Here is a 20,848-nt window from a genome sequence, read left to right as displayed (position 1 = left end):
TTTAGAATGTTGACAAATGGATGTTGGTCAGAGGTGGTCATATTCCGAATAGTTTTGTAAGTGATGTTGTTTAAGAGGGTAAGAGACTGTTCTAGGGATAGGGAAACCAGGGAAAGCATGTGCTGGGAGGGAGCAGTGGACAGCATAAAGGACATGGAATCCTTCATCTTGGATGCCATTTCACCTATGGCTGGACCTCCTTATCATCTCCCACCCCTGTTAGTCTACTTTCCGTGCACCCCAGTAGTTTACTTTCCAGACTGTGACCCCTTCCCTCATCTGTAACTTCCTGGATGTGTCACTGCTCTTTAACTTTTTTTGGCTGATTTTATTTCAGGCTGTTTAAGTTTTCTTTATTTGCTGGCAATGAGGCAGTGTGCTCACTAGCCAGGAAATTAATTTTACTCAAGCTAACAAAAAAGGCTGTTATTTCTCAGTTTTTTTTTTCACACAGGTAAAGCTGAAATTAACCTGTTGGTCAGTGTGCAGACATCTTGAAAGTCTCATAATTTCCTACTCTCGAGAAATTTCAGGATGTTGGGGCACAGTTTGTGCATGAAAGCAAAGGACAGTAATGTCAGTACTTTAAAATAGTTGACATGGCTTTTTTTGTGATAAAGACAGTAAATATATATATATATATATATATATATATATATATATATATATATATATATACATATATATGTGTGTGTGTGTGTGTGTGTGTGTGTGTGTGTGTGTGTGGGCAAAATTTTGAAATACGGTGATGCATTCTTTCTTTCATTTTCATCATAAATTACCTTCAGAATTGTAAACTAGCAGGGCTCCAGCTAAGAGAATGTTTGGTGCCTAGTCTCATCTTGAGTAAACCCACCCCTATTGCTCTCATCCATTTCTGTAAACTTTGCAATAATCTATTACCTTGCATACAATACTGGTGACACTCATAGTTCTGCAATGTCCATGGTAAGTTGTACACAGTCCATTACTGATAGTGATTACTTTGGCCATCTCTCATATTTCAGGAGCAAAACCCATACAGATGTACTAAGACATAAAGAGGAATAAATACATATTTTATAAAAGTTGTAGAACTTCATGGCATGTTACTAGAGTAGTCATGTTCTTTATTGTGGCCAATGTTGTTTCAACACATTTGATGTAGTTCACCCTCCAAGTCATAGAATCATAGGCGGTTACTAGGCTATTGGCCCTAAGATTCTACAAGCCTTGCCATGTTATACCCTTGCTCCCTTTTGGACCAAGATATATAGTCTATGTTTGTGCATGAATCTATGATCAGCATTGGCTGCTCCCAATCTAAGAGGACAGAGGTGAAACCGCTGATGTAAATTTGCAGTTTCCCATCTAATTGTCCAGGTTATACTTAAACAGGATCATTAAGGAGCACTGCTTTACATTAATTGAACATTTGTTCCAGAGGAATGGCAACCTGTAGGAGACATATCTGTCACTCCAGCATGTCCTGTTAATATCACAGGCTAGGTTAGGGTCCCTAGAGTGAGTGAATCTTGTCCCATTGGATTTGCAGATGTGCAGCAGCTTCATCAAATCAGGGTCTGAGACTGCTCTGTTGACCAGGCACAAGTTGCATCTAAGCAGTCTATACTATACTGATTAAAGTGATAGGGCCTTCATTCTGTCCATGTAGGCCATGTGTTGTAGGCCCTGAATTTCCTTGGTGAGAAACCTCTGAGGTCTCTTCAGTTGCTGCAGATGTTCTGGTGAGGAACATACAAAAAGGAGCATTGTACTCTGTTATTGGTCTGATGACAGCCAAGTACAGGAGAGTTATAACCTCCTTAGTTTTGGATGCTATAACTTTGCTTATGAGGTGTGCAATGTTGAAGGCCTTCCTTACTACTGTGGACACCTGATGAACAAAGTTAAGGCTGCTGTCAACTTACGTTCCTAAATCCCTCATCACTGGGTTTGAACTTAAGGGGGTATTATTAATGTTGTAATTAATGGTGGTTTCTCCTTTGCTGAAGGGGATAATTATGCACTTTTTTGCACTTAGCTTAAATCCATGGCTTTGACATCGATCATTTGTCTGTGTAAGCCTATTTTGTAGTATCTTGACATCTTTGAGGGATTCAATGATTGTACCCAGTTTGCAGCATGGTAAGCCACAGGCCATCCATTTTCACCTGGACTTCTGAAAAATAGATACAAAACAGTAGGGGGCCTAGCACTGATCCTTGTGGAGCACCACTGGTAAAAGGTCTGCTCGTAGAGATGGCACCCCCCAATTATGACTGCATGTGTTCTGTTTGTGAACCATTTTGCAACCCATCTAGTGACGTAAGGGTTAATCCTCAGCTGGGTTAGTTTCTCAATGATGCCTGAGTGGATTTTGTCAAAGGCCTTGGCTAGGTTGAGATAGGCAGTATCAACTGTTCTGCCTTCATCCAGGGTCTTGGTGACATTGTCAAAGAAGTCCACCAGGTATAGCAGGCAAGATCTGCCCTTTAATGAAGCCAAACTTGGTTGAGTCAAGAGTTTGAAGGTCACCTATATCCTTGTTGATAAGGCCCATGATGATTCTGTCCATGGCCTTGCAGATAAGGCTGGTTAGGCTTATGGGTCTATAGTTCCCGGTCAGACCTCTCAATCATGCCGAATTCCTCAGCATTTACTGGCTTTAAGGTCCAATTAACAGGGTGCCACGAATTCCCGAGTGTCCCCCATTATTCCCGAATTTCCTGGCTTTATTTTTTTAAATTATATTTAATTATTCTTTTTTTGTGGACATCATCATGTGCAGAGGCGTGTGCGATTATGTCAGCATCGTGATTAGCCTGTCAACCTGTCAAATTGGCTGAGGGCTCAACTGATTCACTGTGCTTTATGGGCAGAGTAAATAACATGCGTTCCCCCACTCAACTCCAACTCTCTAGGTAATGTGCTATATTTGAACATTCTTCGACTTGTGCTTTCTGCTGCATTTATTCATAAACCTAAACAGGTTCATTATTGTGCTTGATTTTACTTTATGGGCAGAGTAAATATTAACGTGCGTTTCCTTCCAGCTCTCTTAACATTCAGTTCTTGTACTGCTGCATGCACATGTTAAACTCGCTGCATTTTTACTGAATTTACCAAACATATTTATGCTCATGCTACTAGGTAATGTGCTGCATTTGAACGTTCTGCTGCTGCTGCATTTATTTATAAACCTAAACACATTAGTTCTTGCACTTGATTGCACTTTATGGGCAGAGTAAATTGTGCGTCTCCTTCCAGCTCTCTAATGGTCAGTTGTGCTGCTGCATGCACGTGTTAAAACTTCCTTCATTTTTACTAAATTTACTGAACATATTTACACTCACACTACTGTTTTAACTTAGACTATGATTGTGCTGCTAGCTGCATTTATTAGAACAGGTCCATCTGCCATATTTTGAAGCGTCTACTCAGTCTGATCTGACAGTTGAAGCTTGAAGGTAAAGTCTAGAGCATAGTTCTTTCAGCTTGGTCCATTCCAAATGCAAGTCTCGCTCATATATTTTCCAGTCTGATTGGGAAGCCGGTTATTATTTCATTGATTAGAACAGGCAATCCATTACACATTTAAAGTGTTCTGATGTTACTGTGTGCACCTATGAACCTATTGTGAACATGTTCACACTCACGCTATTGTTTAACTTTGACTATGATTGCACTGTTGCTGCTGCTGCACTTATTAAAACAGGTCTGCCATATTCTGAAGTGTAATTTATTAGAACAAGTCTGACTGTCATGAAAAGTAGAGACTCAAGCAAGCTTACCTTGTGCATTTATTAAGTTAATTGTTTTCATGTCTTGTTAAAGGGGAAACATTTATTAAACTATTAAATTCCACTTCCCAGTTGCATCTCAGCTTTACCCCCCCCCTAGGCAATTTACATCTGTTGAGTTCTATGGCACAGGACTATCTCCTAATTATGTGCTGGTATTCTTTTTTCGTGTAACATTTGAGGAAAGCAGCATTTACTTCAGTTTCTATGTGATATTTAAATGTCTTTTGTGGTGCACAACTCAAGTGTTCCTTTACTAATTTAGTGAGTCAGAGGCTCTGTAGGCTGGCTGATTGACTCCCACTAACAAAGAAGAAGAAAATGATTCCAAAGCCACTCTTCTATTCCATATCTTTTGCTTCCTACTACTCCTAACAGTTTCAACCTACTGTAATTCTTTTGTATTGTCACCCCATTCTAATTATTTCCTTTATATTACTTCTAAATCCCCCTAACTTTGGACAGAACACTCATGTCTACAGTTGGGAAGTGTATGCTGCTTACAAAGGTTTCTGTGTAGCAGCTTTTTTGCTGTGTGTTGAAGTATGGGCTATAAACTGCTTTTTTCTGCTGAAATGTTTTGGATCTTTGATAATTTGTATAATAACTTATACTTTACAACATGGTGCATGATCTTGTTTCTCACATTGGTCTGCTTAAAATAGTATGAATGTGCTGATTAGAATGGGTCTGACGCATTGTTCCCATTGGGCCTCTGCTGAAAATTGGCTTTGTTCCATGTTGGACCTTCCCAGTAAAAAAATCTTAAATAAAAATAAAATTTGTGGTTTTCTGGCAAATCAGTGAGAACTGAATTCACTAAATCAATGATAACCATTTAAGTTTCAGTCTTCCTATCTTTTAGGAACTATAGTAACACAGCATTTTATTCTAGATACTTTCTAAGATTATACAAGCAATGTTTAAAATGTGCCCCCGGTTTTGAGCGTTTGTCCCCACCACAATAAATTTTGGCTTTTTCATGATTTCTTGTGCTGCACAGTTCTTGGGAAAAGAAGTTTAGTCATTAGTTTCAGATCTCTTTAAGTGGAATTATTTAGATGACTTTTACTTCTGCAGAGATTGTGCATATTTACTGATACTGATGGACTGTAGAAGTTTGAGTAGACTTTTATAATGGAAGTGTTCTGAACTGGGCAGTTTTCTCATTATTGGTTCATGCATTTTGTTTCACTGCTTACTGGAAAAATGCTCAAAAAATAAATTTAAAACTCGCTCTAACAAGTGATCTGTATTATACAAGAATATAATTTAATACAGTCAGGAAGGTGTATCAAAGAACACATGTATGTTTCATGTGCAAGAGGCCTATGATTTGAAAATGGCCCAAAGGTAATTTTTATCCGCCACTGGCCAGATGCATTTTCTTTGAATGTAAGTTTCAAGGACAGAGAAGTTTTAATGCTAAGTCTATTTTCATTGTGAGACTATTGCTTTGTTTAGTAGATGCCTATTAGTGTTTGTGCATTGTGCTATAAAAATTAAAAATAAAATCCAAATAATCATTGTAGAAGTAAGGCAGTATGCACACATTAGTGCTTATGGTAAATGGGGCAAAATAGCCAGGTAATGGGACATTGGAATTGCTGCAGGGGGACTCTGGTACCATATTTTGGTTGTCTGTTCTTCAATTTGCATTTGAAATTAGGCATCCCACAATTCCATTGGAGTGGGTCAAGGTTACATAATTATGTATGCAAATTTTGTTAATCAGTATACAGATTTGTGCCTATTTTTAATGGGCCTTGTCCAGACTTTTGATGTTTCCAGGTTGAGAGGTATGTTCCCGGGGTCAGTTGAGGGGGCCCCCTTTGTGTAAGGGGATTATGGTTGCTGTTTTCCACTGAGATTGAAGAGCATACTCAGTGGTTCCACTAACTCCTGTTTTAAACCATTTAATAAGCAGCCTGGGATGTTGTCTAGTCCCATAGCGGCTGTGTTTTTGGTCTTGGAGAGTGCAGCTATGACCTGCTCTCTGGACATACGAGGCAGAGGACTGGTGACAACTATGTTATGGGATGTGATTGGTGGGGTCAGCGATGTAAAGTTTTCACCAAACCTGTCTGCTAGCAGGTTGACAATATGCTCAGGTTCAGTATAAGTGGTACTGTCCACAGCTAGTTCAGCACAAAGCTGGACCTTCCCTTTTAGATTTTGGACATAGCCAAAAAATGCTTTGTGATTTTCCTTGGCTAGGGATGCTAATTTAGTTTCTTAATTAGCTTTAGAGGACTTTACAAAATGTTTAATCTGCTTGTTTATGCTTTGGAGGGAATTCTTCTTCTGATGGGACCATTCCTTGTTGTTTTTTGAAAGCTGTGTCTTCCTTTAATAGTATAACTTATTTATGCCAGATATCCACCTGGGTGGCTTATTTTTTCATGAGGATCTTGATTTGATCTATGACTGGGTCTATACATTTATATAGGCATTAATACATGATATTTTGGAACATCTCAGTATAGGGGTCATTGCTGTCAGTTTTGGCAGGGGGGTTGGAACTATTAATGCCATCACTCCGTAGGCTATAGTTTCTTTGGAGAAATGTTTTAACCTTTTTGCTCCTGAGGGTAGGTCCAGTATGATTGTTAATTTGAATGAGATTGATTTATTAACAGATTTTACCAGAGAGGGCCCCACACATAGTGTGGTGCAGTGATCCCAGATATTAGTGAGCACTATGTCAAGGATGTTAGAACCACTTATTGGGTGCTAACTATCTGCTTCACAGCATTTATGTTAATAAAGTTCAGGAACTTTTGAGTGAGTGCATTTGTGCTCATATATGTTACCTGATTGATTGAAGGATAGTTAAAGTCACCCATGACCAGAGTATTTGTTTGTACTGTGAGGGACTCAAGTTGGTCCAGGTAGGCTGTGTGGTTTTCATGGTTCATAGTGGCGGACCTATAGCTAACAATGACTTGCAGGGGGAGTCTTTCCTACAGTTAGGTGGACTCTAAGGATAGAGTATAATCTAAAGTATAACCTGTCTTGAGATGTATTTAATGAAGATGGATACATCTCCTCCCTTGTTTTTTTTTCACATTTGTTTTGTGATCTGATTCTGTGGAAGGCATTATAGCCCTGTATGGCAAGGGTACTCTCTGAGGCCTTGAACCATGTCTCTGTGACTGCACAGACATCAGCATCTTCCAAGTTGAGAAGTTCTTCCAGTGAGTACAGTTTCTGATTTAGACACCTAGCATTAAGCAGCATAACCCTGAGTTTATTTCTAGAGGATATTTTTACATCAGGAATTCTGTCATTGCCTAAAACAGGCATTAAGAGGGAGGCACATTCATTGCTAGCAACCTAAAGCCTAGATGTGACAGGTGAAGACCATCTCTGGCAAAGCAGTGTGATCTGTCAACCATATCACCCCAGGCTGTCAGATATTGGCTTACCCTGGATTAACACCAGAAGCTGAGCTAATTGTTAAAGTCAATCATTTTTTGTATGTACTGTAGCATCATCCTGGGTAAGGGAAGAATGCTGCTTAGTGCTAGAGACATACCTGCCTGGGACAAATAATCTGAAAGCTCAAAGGCCCATGAAAAGTAGGTACAACTGGCCAAACATTTGGATGCGGCTTAGCATAAAATTTGCATACATAATTATGTAACCCCACCCACTCAAATAGATTTCTGGGATACCAAAATGCAAATACAAATTGAAGAACAGACAAAATATGAAACACAAAATACAACCAGAACAAATGTTTTATTTGTATTACCATTTGAAGTTGTATCAAACTTTTAACTTGTATAAAACTAAAAGATCTGGCAAAAGACACAAAGTCAAACTTATCTGAGTTATTTCCATTGATAAGGCACTAAAGGTGTTATGAACCATGTCAACCTTTACTAGCAAAGCTAAATACAACCTTCGCTGAATTACTACATATTTGATATTCTCTAATCCCTCCCAATACATCTGGAGAAGACATGCTCTGATACATCATAAAGCACCTGATACTTTGGGAAAGGAGTAAAAAAGTAGTTCTCACTGAAAATGTATGTATTTCTATTTAGTTCATTACATGGTTTTAAAGTTCTAAGTTATTCATCTTAGCACTAAGCATACTTTTTTTTTAAAATGTTTTTATTACTTTATTATAAAGCATAATCACTACAAAATTTGTAATTGGAAATGTATATACATATTTAAATTAAGAAAAAAACAATATTAGAAATAAACAAAAGAAATAATTATTTACAAGAGTGTCCATCAGCCTTCTAGTCATTCCTATTACTGCATGTCTGTTCAATTCCAGAATGTTTTTTTTTTTTTTGCTTCACAAGCAGTTCTTTAAATTTTGTCCATACATTGAGGCCAAAGATAATTCTGTCCATTCTCAATCTGATTGTAACAATTTCTAGATGAGTTACTTTGGCTGCCAAACCTATACATTCTTTAAATGAGGGAGTAAATTAATTTTCCCAATTTTGTTTGATCATTTATCTGGAGATGGTCAGCACAGTCCACAATATGATATATTTAGTTCTTTTAACACATGTGGGAATAGGGGTATTAAAAAGAATTAATGATTTAGATAAAATAAATGTATCTGCAAAAGTGCCTGTAAAAAGAATTAATATTATTCCAAAAAGGAATCAAGACTGTACAGAGAACATGTATTGCCAATCTGCTTTAAGTTCTTTCTTTCATCTCCAAATAAGTTGCTTTTTCTTGTACATCAATTCAATTTTATGAGGGGTGAAGAAGGACATATGCAAAAACTTTCTTGCAAACAAAAGCCATTTAAGAGATGAAGTAGTATGTTTAGATGATAATAGAAATAAATTTTCATCTTCTGTTTTATTATTGATTTGGTAAAATAGTTATAATATGTATCATTATATGTTTTAGTTTCCTTCTTTACCACTTTATACAATTTGGACAAGAGACCATGTCCCAAGGAATTTTGTTGCAATAAAATATGATATATTCAATCAATTTTGAGATATGATCCCTTAACATTGGTTCCATTGACTTAATTTCCCCTTCTATATATAATCTACAGGATTGTATATCTAACCACATAGCCTTATCCAGATCATATTTATTCCTAATGTAATCTATTTAGTGCAGCTATGCATCTTTCATTAACTGAAACCAGTATAACAGATTCTTCTCTTTAAAGTCAGCCATTGTTTCTAAATTTGAAGTAGGGATATTACTTTGACTATATGCCATATGAAACATAAGCAAATCCATGCTTTATAAGCCAGTGTTCTATACATAAAATTTCTGAAAGTATTTAATATAGCCAAAATGAAGTAAGAATCACTTGTTTGGTGACTTTTCCCTACAATGTAATCATTTAATAACCAAAATAAACTGTTATTTAATATAAGATAATTAATAGTATAGCTATTATTTAATATAAGTTAATTATTAGTATAGCTATTACAGTTAGAATGCATGCAAAGGTTTCCTAATGTTTTTCCATATAGCTGTATAAATGTTGATGTTCTAAAGACATATTGTTTTCATAACTGATGATAATGAATATAATTCTATGTCTGGTAGTTCTACCCTCCCTACTTTCCAGTCTCTTAGGTGATGATTTAATGCAATTCTTGGTTTGTCCAGAAACCAAAGTAATTTCAAAACAGAAGTGTTAAAATCTTTAAAACAGGTTTTCATAGGAGGTGATGTTAATGATTGAAAAATATATATGATTTTTGGCAAGATAATTATTTTGATGATACAGAGTATTTCTTCCATTATAAAGACAATTTAATTCCATTTGTCCATTATATTCATTATCTTGTTTACACAATTAGTATCATTATAATTTACTATATCTTTAATACTATCCATTATGGTTATTCCCAAGTAATTCATTTTCTTTTCTTTAACAATATATTTAAGGAACTTATTTGGGATTTTATTCTTATTTATGTTTATCATTAAATGTTAAATTTAAAATTGTTTTGTTATCATTAAAGGTTAAACTAGATTTTCTTAAAATAGCTCCATCGCTAAAAAAAGCTGCAGATATAGATTTATTATTATCACTCAGTGTCAATAAGATGTCATCTGCAAACAACCAAATTTTAGAACTTGAATTCACCATTATTTTAATACCTTTTATATCTCTATTTGATCTAATAAAGTTAGCAAAATGTTCCACAACTAGGGTAAAAAGGAGAGGTGAAAGGGGACATCCTTGTTTAGTTCCTTTTAATACTTGTATAGAATCAGATGTAAAAGTACCTGCTTTTACATATGCAAAGCAATCTGCATGGAGAAGATTAATAAGATGTGCAAAGTTAAAAGAAAACTTACATTCTTCTTGAACTAAAAAAAGATATTTCCAGTTGACCAAGTCAAAAGCATTATTTATATCAAGACTCATTAATGTTAAGTTCTTATTTCTATTATTTGCATAGTTGATTATTGTAATTATTCTTTTAATATTATCATAGGTGTTTCTATTTAAAATAAACCCACTTTGATCTTCAACAATCATAGATGGTAGAATGTGCTTTAGTCTAGCAGCATGAATTGCCATGAATAGCTTATAATCTACATTTAGAAGTGAAATGGGACTGTATGAAGAGCATTGAATAGAATCTTTGTCGTTTTTTAGAATTGGAGAGATAAGGGTATATTTCCAAGAAGGAGAAACTTTAGTTAAGTCCTTAACTATACAAAAACCTATGTAATATGTGTAGGGCTTCTTTAGGTAACAGCTTGTAAAGTTCAGATATAATTCCATCATTACCTGGTGTTTTATTAGACTTCAATTTAGAAATTTGGGTTTGAAGTTCAGACATAGAAATCAGTTTATCAATTAATTACATTTGGTCATTTGATAGTCTAGTTATTATATATATTTTTTCTAATGAATGCTTTGATTGTTTCCTCTGGATCTATTAGTGTATTATTTTGATTAATTTAATTGTAATAATCTCTGAGTTCCTTTAAAATATTTTCTATTTCTGTTACTTTTCTTTCTGTTTGAATAGATTTCTTTTATGTGACTGGATTTACTGAGTAATTTTGTTTTGGTGGCTAGATTGTGCATAGACTTTGGGTTGATAGAAAAGTCAATTATCTTAAACTTCGCAAGATTGATTTTGATTTTGTGATTTAAAATTTCTAAGTATTTGCATTTAGCTTATTGAGCTCTTCTATGTTATTATTTTTATTCTTCTGGTTTTCTAAATTCAACATATCAAGTTTTCCCCATATTTCATGTAATTCTTTGTCCCATTGCTTTTTTTTTGATAGCCAATTAGTGATTCTACCAAACAGATATGTTTTTAGAGCATCCCTTATATAGATTTTTGTATTGTTAATTTCTATAAAGGAGGACATTTCTTTAAGGAAATAGTCTGTAAATTCTTGTAAACTTGTTATATATGCTGGTATTCTTCTAATTTTAACATTTTTATTAGAGTTCAAAGACAATTCAAAAGTGATTGCATTACAATCTGAAAATGGACAAGTTACAGTCTTAACTTTACCCAGCTTGTCTACTAGTTCATTAGAGATATAAACTCTGTCTATTCTGGATTGTGTTCCATGCCTATGAGAATAATGCATAAAGATTAATGAATTTGGCTCTGAAAATTCTTTTATATCTCTAGGATGAAATATTTCAGTAAATTTCATTAACGTTTTTACAAACGGCTGAATTTTCCTTTTACTATTTTTATTAGTTATCATGTGGTGATAATATACAGTTGAAGTCTCCTGCCAAAATGATACTGCCTTTTGCATGTTGAATTACTTGCTATAAATGTTGATCACCTGTCATGACTCCTATTCCTGGAATCCAATACACATTAACAAGAGTTAATATCTTCTTATTGTAATTTACAGTAGAAGTACAAAACATACCTCTGTCATCATGATATGTTCTCATAACTTCAGGTATAGGTAAAGAATTCTTCCATAAAATAGCTACTCCTCTTTTTTTCTGATTATGTTTCAAAAAAAAAAAACTAGATAGTATAGTGTAACTCTAAGTATTAAGTCTGTTTTATCTTCTGATAATAAATGTGTTTCCTGTTGAAAGATAACCTGAGAATTAAACAGCTTCAGATAGCTATTTAAGTTAGCTCTCTTGCTTCCATTCTTTAATCCATTAACATTTATAGAAATACAGTTAATAAATGTCATTTTTCATATTGATCAGAAACATATACTTATTTCTCATAGGTAATGATGCTCTGTTTATAAAGAGCTGCTTATTAATGCTCATACGAGTAATACATTCTGAGAGTAGATCTAGGAACAAAATCAGCACATTTATGGGCACTGATAAAAAAGCAATAAATAAGAGCTTGAATAGTCTAATCATTCAAGCAAACCAACTCATCCAATATTCTGAGAAAGAATGAGAAGAAAGATACCCCCAAATGACTCTACCACAAATATATATATATAACTCTAATAACAATTAGCTAAAAGTATAGCTGTATCCTATAATCTATTTATTTTTATTTATTACTTTTGTTAACCAGGTCGGTGGTTGTGGTGATGCAGTGGTTAGCATTGCAGCCTCACAGCAAGAGGTTCTCTGGTTTGATACTCAGGTGGGAAGCCTTCTGTGCAGAGTCTGCATGTCCTCCCTGCAGTCTCTTGGTTTTCTATAGGTGCCCCAATTTCCTTTCCCATCCCAAAGACATGCTGTAGGTGGATTGGACATTCTAAAATTGGACCTAGGTATGAGTGTGTGTATGTGTGTGTCTTTTGTGGAAGGTTGGGCATCAGGCTGGCAACTCAACACCATAAAACACCACTGCCAATCGTTCTGTGGACAGTTGTTCCACTGTGGTGACCCCTAACTGGGAAAAAGCTGAAAGAAGAAGAAGAAGACTATAGCTTTCAGAGAAGAACCAGGTTTTACAGCATGTTTACCTAAGGACTGGTGTGCTCTCGTTATTCCAAAAGAGAGAGCTTCAGGAAAATTTAAAGTCTTAGGAAGCCAGACAGTTAAAAAAGAAATCATATTGCACCCTCAGTACCTTCAGGAAAATCAAATATATGAATATTATTCCTTCAAGATCTATTTTCAAGGTCATCTGCTTTAGCTGACAAGATTTAATTTTGCTGGAATAAAAGTCCACTGTTGTTTTCTCCTTCATTTACCCTTCCATCCATAATATTAAGGGATTATTCGATGCCAGAGATCTGTTTTTTTCTGTACCTGAAGAGCCTCATTAATTTATTCCATTTGTTTGGAACAATCTTTCTTAAAATCATCAGTTTTATTGTCCAGTCTTTCCATGTTTAATGATAATCCTTGAATATGAGAGAAAAGTGACTGAAGCGCTTACTTATATGGAGAATCTTGAAGTGCTGCCTTAGTGTAGCTCATGTTGCTGCCGGATACAGTGAGAGAAATTACTTTTACACAGTTTTTGACATGGAAGTTATTAGATTTTTACATTTTTTCTTGAAATAATATTTTATAACACCAAGGGCTATAGAAATTCACTAGTTTGAACTGTCTGGGATTATTCAAACATAAAATTTCCTGTCAGAAATTATCTTTTGTAGCAGAGCAGTGAAGGAGTGCTGCTGTCCTTGTCTCATGCTGGCCACGCCCCCTCTAAACATACTTTTTTATCTTTGTTTCACACAATGTGGAATTTTAATGCACAACCTTGTATGTGTTATTCAGAATAAAATAGCTTAATTAAAGTATAACAAAAGAATGCATTATGGTTACAATAAATCACAAATACCATGACAAATGAAACTGCAGCCTAACCACAGGTACAGTCTGCAGCAGCATTTCCTGGAAAATTGTTATTTTTTTGAATGTCTGGAATCTAAATTACATATATCCAATATATCTGCATGTATCACCTCACTTAGATGACAAAGTGGGTTCACTGAACCATTGTCTTTTTCAGGAAATACCTTCAATTTAATGTCTGACAATATAAACACTCAATACTATCAAGCAAAAGTGCTTACTATCCTCATATAGATACCACTTTATCTGTATCTCCCTCTCAGCATATGTTGCTTTTTGCTGACAAAGTACAACCAGGTCTCTCCAGAACACTGACAATTAGATGTAGTCTGTTGCGATGCATGGCTTGGTACTGCCAGTTATATGTTATGGTCACAGGTTTTCCTCAAGTATGAAAAGGAATGTACACAGAACATTTAAATGTTAAATGTTGGCTAATAAATGCAGACAGTCCTTGAACAGGGTGTGACCTGAACTCGGGCAAGGTCTGAAGTAATGCCAAGCAGGGCAGCTTCAGCTTGTCATAACTTTTTTGCCTTAAGTTAAAACATAAAAGCACACAGGTTTCAAGTTTCTGAAATACAAGCGTAATTCCCTCATCTACAGTTATGAATGCCACTCAAAATTCTTTTTTTTTCTGTGCACATTTCTGCAAAACCTCTCTGTAACTCACAAAACCAAAAACAATCAGCAGTGCATACAAAGTATACTGTTAAAGCAACTGTCAACTAAAATGCTTCACATGCTAAAGGCATTGTACACGAGTTCAACCTCCTTCCCAACACATGCAATTGCACACTCCTGATCCAGCAATTAGGGACTGGGGGTGATAGAAAGGGTGGTTAGACTGACCTTGACAAAAGAACTAGCCATGCAAACACTGACGCCAGTCATTGGCTGTACCCTAGCTTGAGAAATATGAATGTTTAAAGACACATTGTTCAAAGTAAGCCATTAAATACTTTCACTATTAACTGAGAATGTATCAAAAATGCTTAGTTTTAGGGGGAACTTATCAAAAGTTTGAGACATAATGAGGAACATCTGTAAATACGAGAATGTTTGACACATGCAACGGGTAAACTGAATCTCATAGTTTAATAGCCATTACCTAATGTTTCAGGCTCTCCAAGTTATAATTTTGGAAAGATGCTTAAAAATGAACACATACAAGTACAATAAATGGATTCTGTAAATTACTTGAGACTTTAACACATACATTTCAGCAGATTTCCTTTTCGCACAAAGGTCATTGTAATATGTCAACCACAGCCAGTTAAGGTTACAAAAATAATCCACCGCTAATGCTCTTCTAAAAGGTTTATTACAAAATTGTACATAAAAATGCAGTATAACTGTATACAGACACTACAGAAAAGCAAACTAAAGCACCTCAAGTCATTACTGCTTACCTAACTTATATTTTAGTGCATGTATACCTTAATATTGGTTTCTTTGTATAAATGGCTTTTATTTCTTTTCCGAAAGCAACCAGTCCTTGCATTAAAAGGCAATGGGAAAACACATACAAGGATAATGACCAAAAAAAAATAAAATAATATAATGATCTTAAAGTACTGAATATGATCATACATAGCAGCACATATGCTCAGTATCTATATAAGGCTACTTACTGGAATAATAAATACATCAGCTGATCTACGTAAGCATGACAATAACGTATCTGGCGAGACATTCTGTCTAAAAGGAATTATTTATTAGGAGATTAAATTAACTCAATGCAACCATTAACAGTTTACAAACAATGGTGCACTTTAAAACAGCCAATAAGTTCCGAAACGCTAATTGCTTGGTCATTATATCCTGCTAGCGCAGTAGCACTTAATTTGCTCACTTTGTGCATTAACTTTTTTATTCAACTTAACCTACCCAGAAACAACAGGCTAATCCATACCTTTACTCTAAAATGGAAGTACTGTACATTATTAGTATTTTATTACTATTTGCCTAAATTCAGTGGCACACACTTTCTGGAAAGAAAAAAGTACAACAAGCTATACTCCTCTGTTTTATGTAAGACGGCCTTTTCCATAAACTTACATTTCCAGATTCCACCAAATTTCACTTAAATACTGTCAATAAAAAGCAACATCTACACATGTAAAACGTCTATTAGACATACCTAACAACTGTCTTCTCTCTTTGTCTCCCCCTCCTCCACCTCATTACTCAAGAACTAACTCCAAGAAATACAGTGATACAGATATAAGTGGAATTTAACTGTTTTAAGAAGGAATGTAATGATATCTAATAACTTTTTTCACTATATGTATCTACGTCCTCATTGTCCTGCACATCCCTCCTGCCGCTACATATTAAAGTAAATCATGGAATTAGACATTAATAATAAATATGAGAATGAAAAGATAAATATGAACAACTACACGTTTTCCCTGATGAATACTTAATTCAAAGAAAAGTCCATGTTCATACCAGAGAGTAAAAGTTCTGCAACCTTGAGATATCCTGCCTGAAATACTTACTTTAGACACATTCCACCTTTTCACCAAACTGTTCTCTGAAATGTCTGACCTTAAAATAACTATAAGATGTGTTAGAAAAATAATCTGCTATACTCAAAACACATTGACACGAGCTTCAGGCATTTCACATGTTTTAACTCCAAAACGTTGCATTTTAAAATGTCCAATAAAATACAAACAGCCTTATTATCATGTGACTACAATGTCCTTGCATCCTAAAGGAGGGTCTTTAAAGACTAAAGTTATGGCTGGAGGGGGTGTTTTGGTGTGTAAAACAGCTTGAATTTTTTTTCTGATGTTCCAGTTTCTCAAATATGTCAGGTATATGTATACATGTCAGAAACCTCTCCATCTCCCAGTCCTGCCCTAGTCTCCAAGTCTGCTGAATGCACTTAGATAATCCCAATGGCAAACAAATATAGGTTTATTTTAAATAGTAGCTTTATAGACCATTACATAATTTTCATATGCATATATAAAATAATAAAAAAATTAGTACACATATGTATATATATATATATATATATATATATATATATATATATATATATATATATATATATATATATATATATATATATATATATATAAAATGAGTGGATTCTATATGTGGACACATAGGGACGTAGGTTAAACTACACTTTTTATGGATTTTTTATACACATTTTTAGGTTCATAGGTTCATACTAGGCTATTTGCCCTAGGGCATTTATAAGCCTAGCCAGAGTGTGTTTGGCTTTCGCCACCCATTTTAAATTAATTTGTTAGTATACTGTGCCTCTGTCTAACAGTGACACAGAAGTGATACCCGGGGTAAACCTACGATCTCCCATCCACTCAACATTCCTCTTGAAGAGAGTCAATGAGGGACTCTGCCTAACCTGGACTGGGATTTTATTCCAGAGTGAAGGGAGCCTCTGGGTTATGAATCTGTCCCTCCAGCATGTCCTATTTATTTCAGTGCTGAGGTTCATGTCTCGATGGGATTTGTATTTTCTGAGGTGCAGCATGTCCATTAATTCTGGGTTGGACATGGCTTTATACATCAGGCACAGATCGCCTCTGAGCAGGTGGTATGCCACTGAGTAGAGCTGGAGTTTCTTTAACCGGGCAGCATATGGCATCTGTTTGAGCCCTATGATCCTCTTGGTGAGGTACTTTTGGGGTCTTTCCAGTTGCTGCAGGTGTCTGGTAAGGTACATCCCGAGGGGCATTGTACTCAATTATGGGCCTGATGAGGGATGAGTAAAGAGGCATGATGACCTCCCCTGATCTAGATGTGAATCCCTTCATGATTAGGTGGGCTGTATAAAATGTTTTTCTAACCACTTTGGCCACGTGGTTGTCAAATGAGAGATTGCTATCAACTTGGGTCCCCAGGTCCCTAATTACTTCTTCTGTACTTAATGGATTACCACCTATGTGCTAATTTGTGGGCACTTTGTTTTTGCCAAAGGGGATGACTATACACTTTTTGGCATTTAGCTTGAGGCCATGGCTCTGGCACCAGTTGTCTGTTTCTATGAAGCTCTTTTGGAGGATGCTTGTGTCGACTGGAGAGTCGATTATGGCACCCAGTTTGCAGTCATTGGTCAGCCACAGTCCTTCCATGTTGACCTCTACCTCTGAGAAATATATACCGAACAAGAGAGGTCCCAGGACTGAGCCTTGTGGGATGCCACTTGTAACTGGTTTGGAGTCTGACATGGCTCCAGCAATTCTAACCATGTGGGTTCTGTCCTTGAGCCAGTTTGCAACCCATCTAGTGACATAGGGGTTTATATTTAAGCTGGTGAGCTTATCTATAATGCCAGGTCCAGGTAGGCTGTGTGGACCACCTCAATGGCCTTGGTGACTGTTTCAAAGAAATCAACCAGGTTTAAGAGGCAGGATCTGCCCTTAATAAAGCTGAACTGGGTAGGATCCAGTGTCTGTAGGTCCCCAATATCTTTATTTATGAGGTCCATGATGATCCTTTCAATAGCTTTGCAGACTAATCTAGTCAGGCTTATGGGCGATAGTTTCCAGGATCCATTGAGGCACCACCTTTGTGGAGAGGGACCACTGTTGCTGTACACCACTCTTTGGGTACATATCCTGTAGTAAGGCTAAGAATGAACAGTAGTTTTATGTTTGGGTTTAGCTCTTCTTGGAGTTCATGAGCCTGGGACACCGTCTGGTCCCATTGATGCTGTGTTTTTTGCTTTGGAGAGGGTAGCTCTTACCTGAGCATCTGAGATGTCAGGGAGGCAGCACTCTGCTGGGATAAATATTTGCCCTTTTGAACCTGTCAGCTAAGATGTTGGCAATGTCTGTGGGTTCGGTGTATTTTTTGTCATTCTGGACTAATTCTGAGCATATCTGGGAATTCCCACCCAGGCTCCTAACATAACTAAAGAAAGCCTTGTCATTATCCTTAGTGTCCTGTGCAATTTTACTCTTGAAGCTGGCCTTAGACGATTTTATGAGTGCCCGTAGTTTTTTGCTAATACTGATCAGAGATGCCTTCCCTTTTTGGGATTTTGCTCTATCATGTAGTAGCTTCCTCCTCCTATTGTATAGTTTGTTTATGGCTGGGGTCCACCAGACAGGCTGTCTGCCTTTGGAGGATTGGGTCTTGGTTTTATTTGGGATTGCATGATCCATGCATTCCTGAAGGTGTTCATAGAATGCATTTATAAAGGATTCTGCGGTCTGGACCATATTTTCCACAGACCCGGGGGCTTTGAAGGATTCCACCTCGATTTTGAGGAGTGTGAAATTTGCTTTAGAGAAGTTTTTTGCTGTGGTTTTCAGGGCAGGGGCTGGAGTTGGGATGTGAATATCCAGTGAGATTAGTTTATGGTCTGATCTTACCAGTGAGGAATACACTTCTGGTCTGGAGCATAAAGTCCCCATGTTGGTGATGATCAGGTCCAGTATGTTTTCCCCTCTTGTGGGAGTAGTAACAAGTTGTTCCATAGCATTTGAGTTTATAAATTCTAGGAACCTTTGGGCTATGGTGTTGGAGCTAGAGTAATGCTCCCAGTCTATGTTTGGGTAGTTGAAGTCGCCCAATATAATGGAGACCTTCATATTTTCCAGTGTTCTCAGGAAGGCCGAGTGGGGTTCCTGGGTTTGGGAGGGTGGTCTGTAGCAAGCTATAAACTGGAAGGCAGTTTTACCCACTGTTAGTTGCACATGGATAGTCTCTGATGCTTCGTGCTGTGCCACCAACCTGGAGGGGTGGGTATCTTTCCAAGTTTTAGGGCTGAAAAGCATGGTATGAGGTATAACCTGGTAATGCTGGGGTGCTCTCTGGAGCCTTGAACCAGGTTTCTGTTACTGCACAGATATCGATGTTCTCCATGCTAAGGAGAGTTTGCATCTTGAGGTTTAGATTTCTGGCATTGAGTAGCATTACTCTTAGTTTCTTATCCCTTGTGATACCTATGGAGGTGGGATTGTCTTATGAGCCTTGCCTAAAAAAGGCAAGGGTGACAGGTGCAAGCCATCGAGCATGTCATCCCAGGCTGACAGGCATTGGTGACACCAATACTTAAGCCAATTGTTGAAATTGATCATCTTGTCTTCATATTGTGGCATCATTCTTGGTGAGGCTATGCTTAGAGAGCTCCTCTATGTCTCTTTTCATGTAGTCCAGGTCATTCACACCAGCATGGACAATGACTGAGTCTTATTTGATCCTAGCGCCCGACAGGCAGCTCACCGTGACCTTCTCCTTGTTCAGCCTAGTCATCTATTACAAGTGTATCAGGTGTGTTGTTATGTTTTGTGTGTTTATGTGTTTGGTTAGACTGGAATTGTAGTGAGTGTGGTTTCCTTCTCCTCCTGACTGGTTTCACCAGTACTGAGTTGAGAGCTTAGCCTCCAGTATGGCTATATGGTTGCATCTCTCACATGTGTTGGAATTTGTTGGGAGGAGGAGGGTTGTCTCTGTAGTCTGTACATGAGGCAGTTGTAACATTGCCTCATGATTCCCAGATTCACCAGCTGGACTAGAGAGGAGATTGACAACTGACCTTTGGACATGCTAGAATAGTATTGGGAATTCCTTTATAATTGAAAAATCGAGGGAGGTACTCAAGGGACTTTGTAAGGGTGTAGTGCTTTTAATATTTTAGTGCTGACTTATATAATTTGCAAAATGACAAACAGTAACTTTCTTTCAAGTGAAACAAGGAAATAAGTACAGCAAGCAATGCAGATATCAAATAACAAGCAAACAAACAAGCAGCATACAAATAAAGCTAGATTCAGCAGGCCTGGATCTGGTCTATGCTACAGCAAACAAGGTGTACCAATTTCAGTAAGAAACAGTTCAAATATGCAGGCACTATAAGCCTTTAACCAGAAATTCCCAGCTCAGAAGGGCAGAGTCCAGCCTCTCCACCCACAAGAGTGCAGAACACGAACCTTCTTAATGTAAAATAACTGGCCTGAAACCCAAGTGCTTAAACCAAAACTAATACACTTTTAGAATAACAGACACTGATCCCTCAATCAGCAGTTCACAACTTAGAAGGATTAATGTAAAACAACTGGTCTGAAGCCCAAGTGCTTATGTTTGTTGTTTGTACACGTAGTATAATACTAGGTGTCAACTTGTTATGTACTGCATAGTAAACTCGTAGTGGAATGTGCTTTTGTAAACAATACAAATGCCATAAAGTAAAGTGTCTTGTTACTTTGTTTTAAAAGTTTCACCCATGGCTAATTTTATTGTGTGACTGGGACAACATGACTAGGTAATGCCGGTATTTAAAACACTTTTTGAATGTAGTCTGTTATATCTGAAGAAGTCTTTCTATCTACAA

This window comes from Protopterus annectens, chromosome 7.part0, assembly GCF_019279795.1.
Source record: "Protopterus annectens isolate FY-2018-M chromosome 7.part0, PAN1.0, whole genome shotgun sequence".
Lineage (NCBI taxonomy): Eukaryota > Metazoa > Chordata > Ceratodontiformes > Protopteridae > Protopterus > Protopterus annectens.
The sequence above is the reverse complement of the archived record's forward strand: the minus strand, read 5'-3'. Positions refer to the sequence as shown.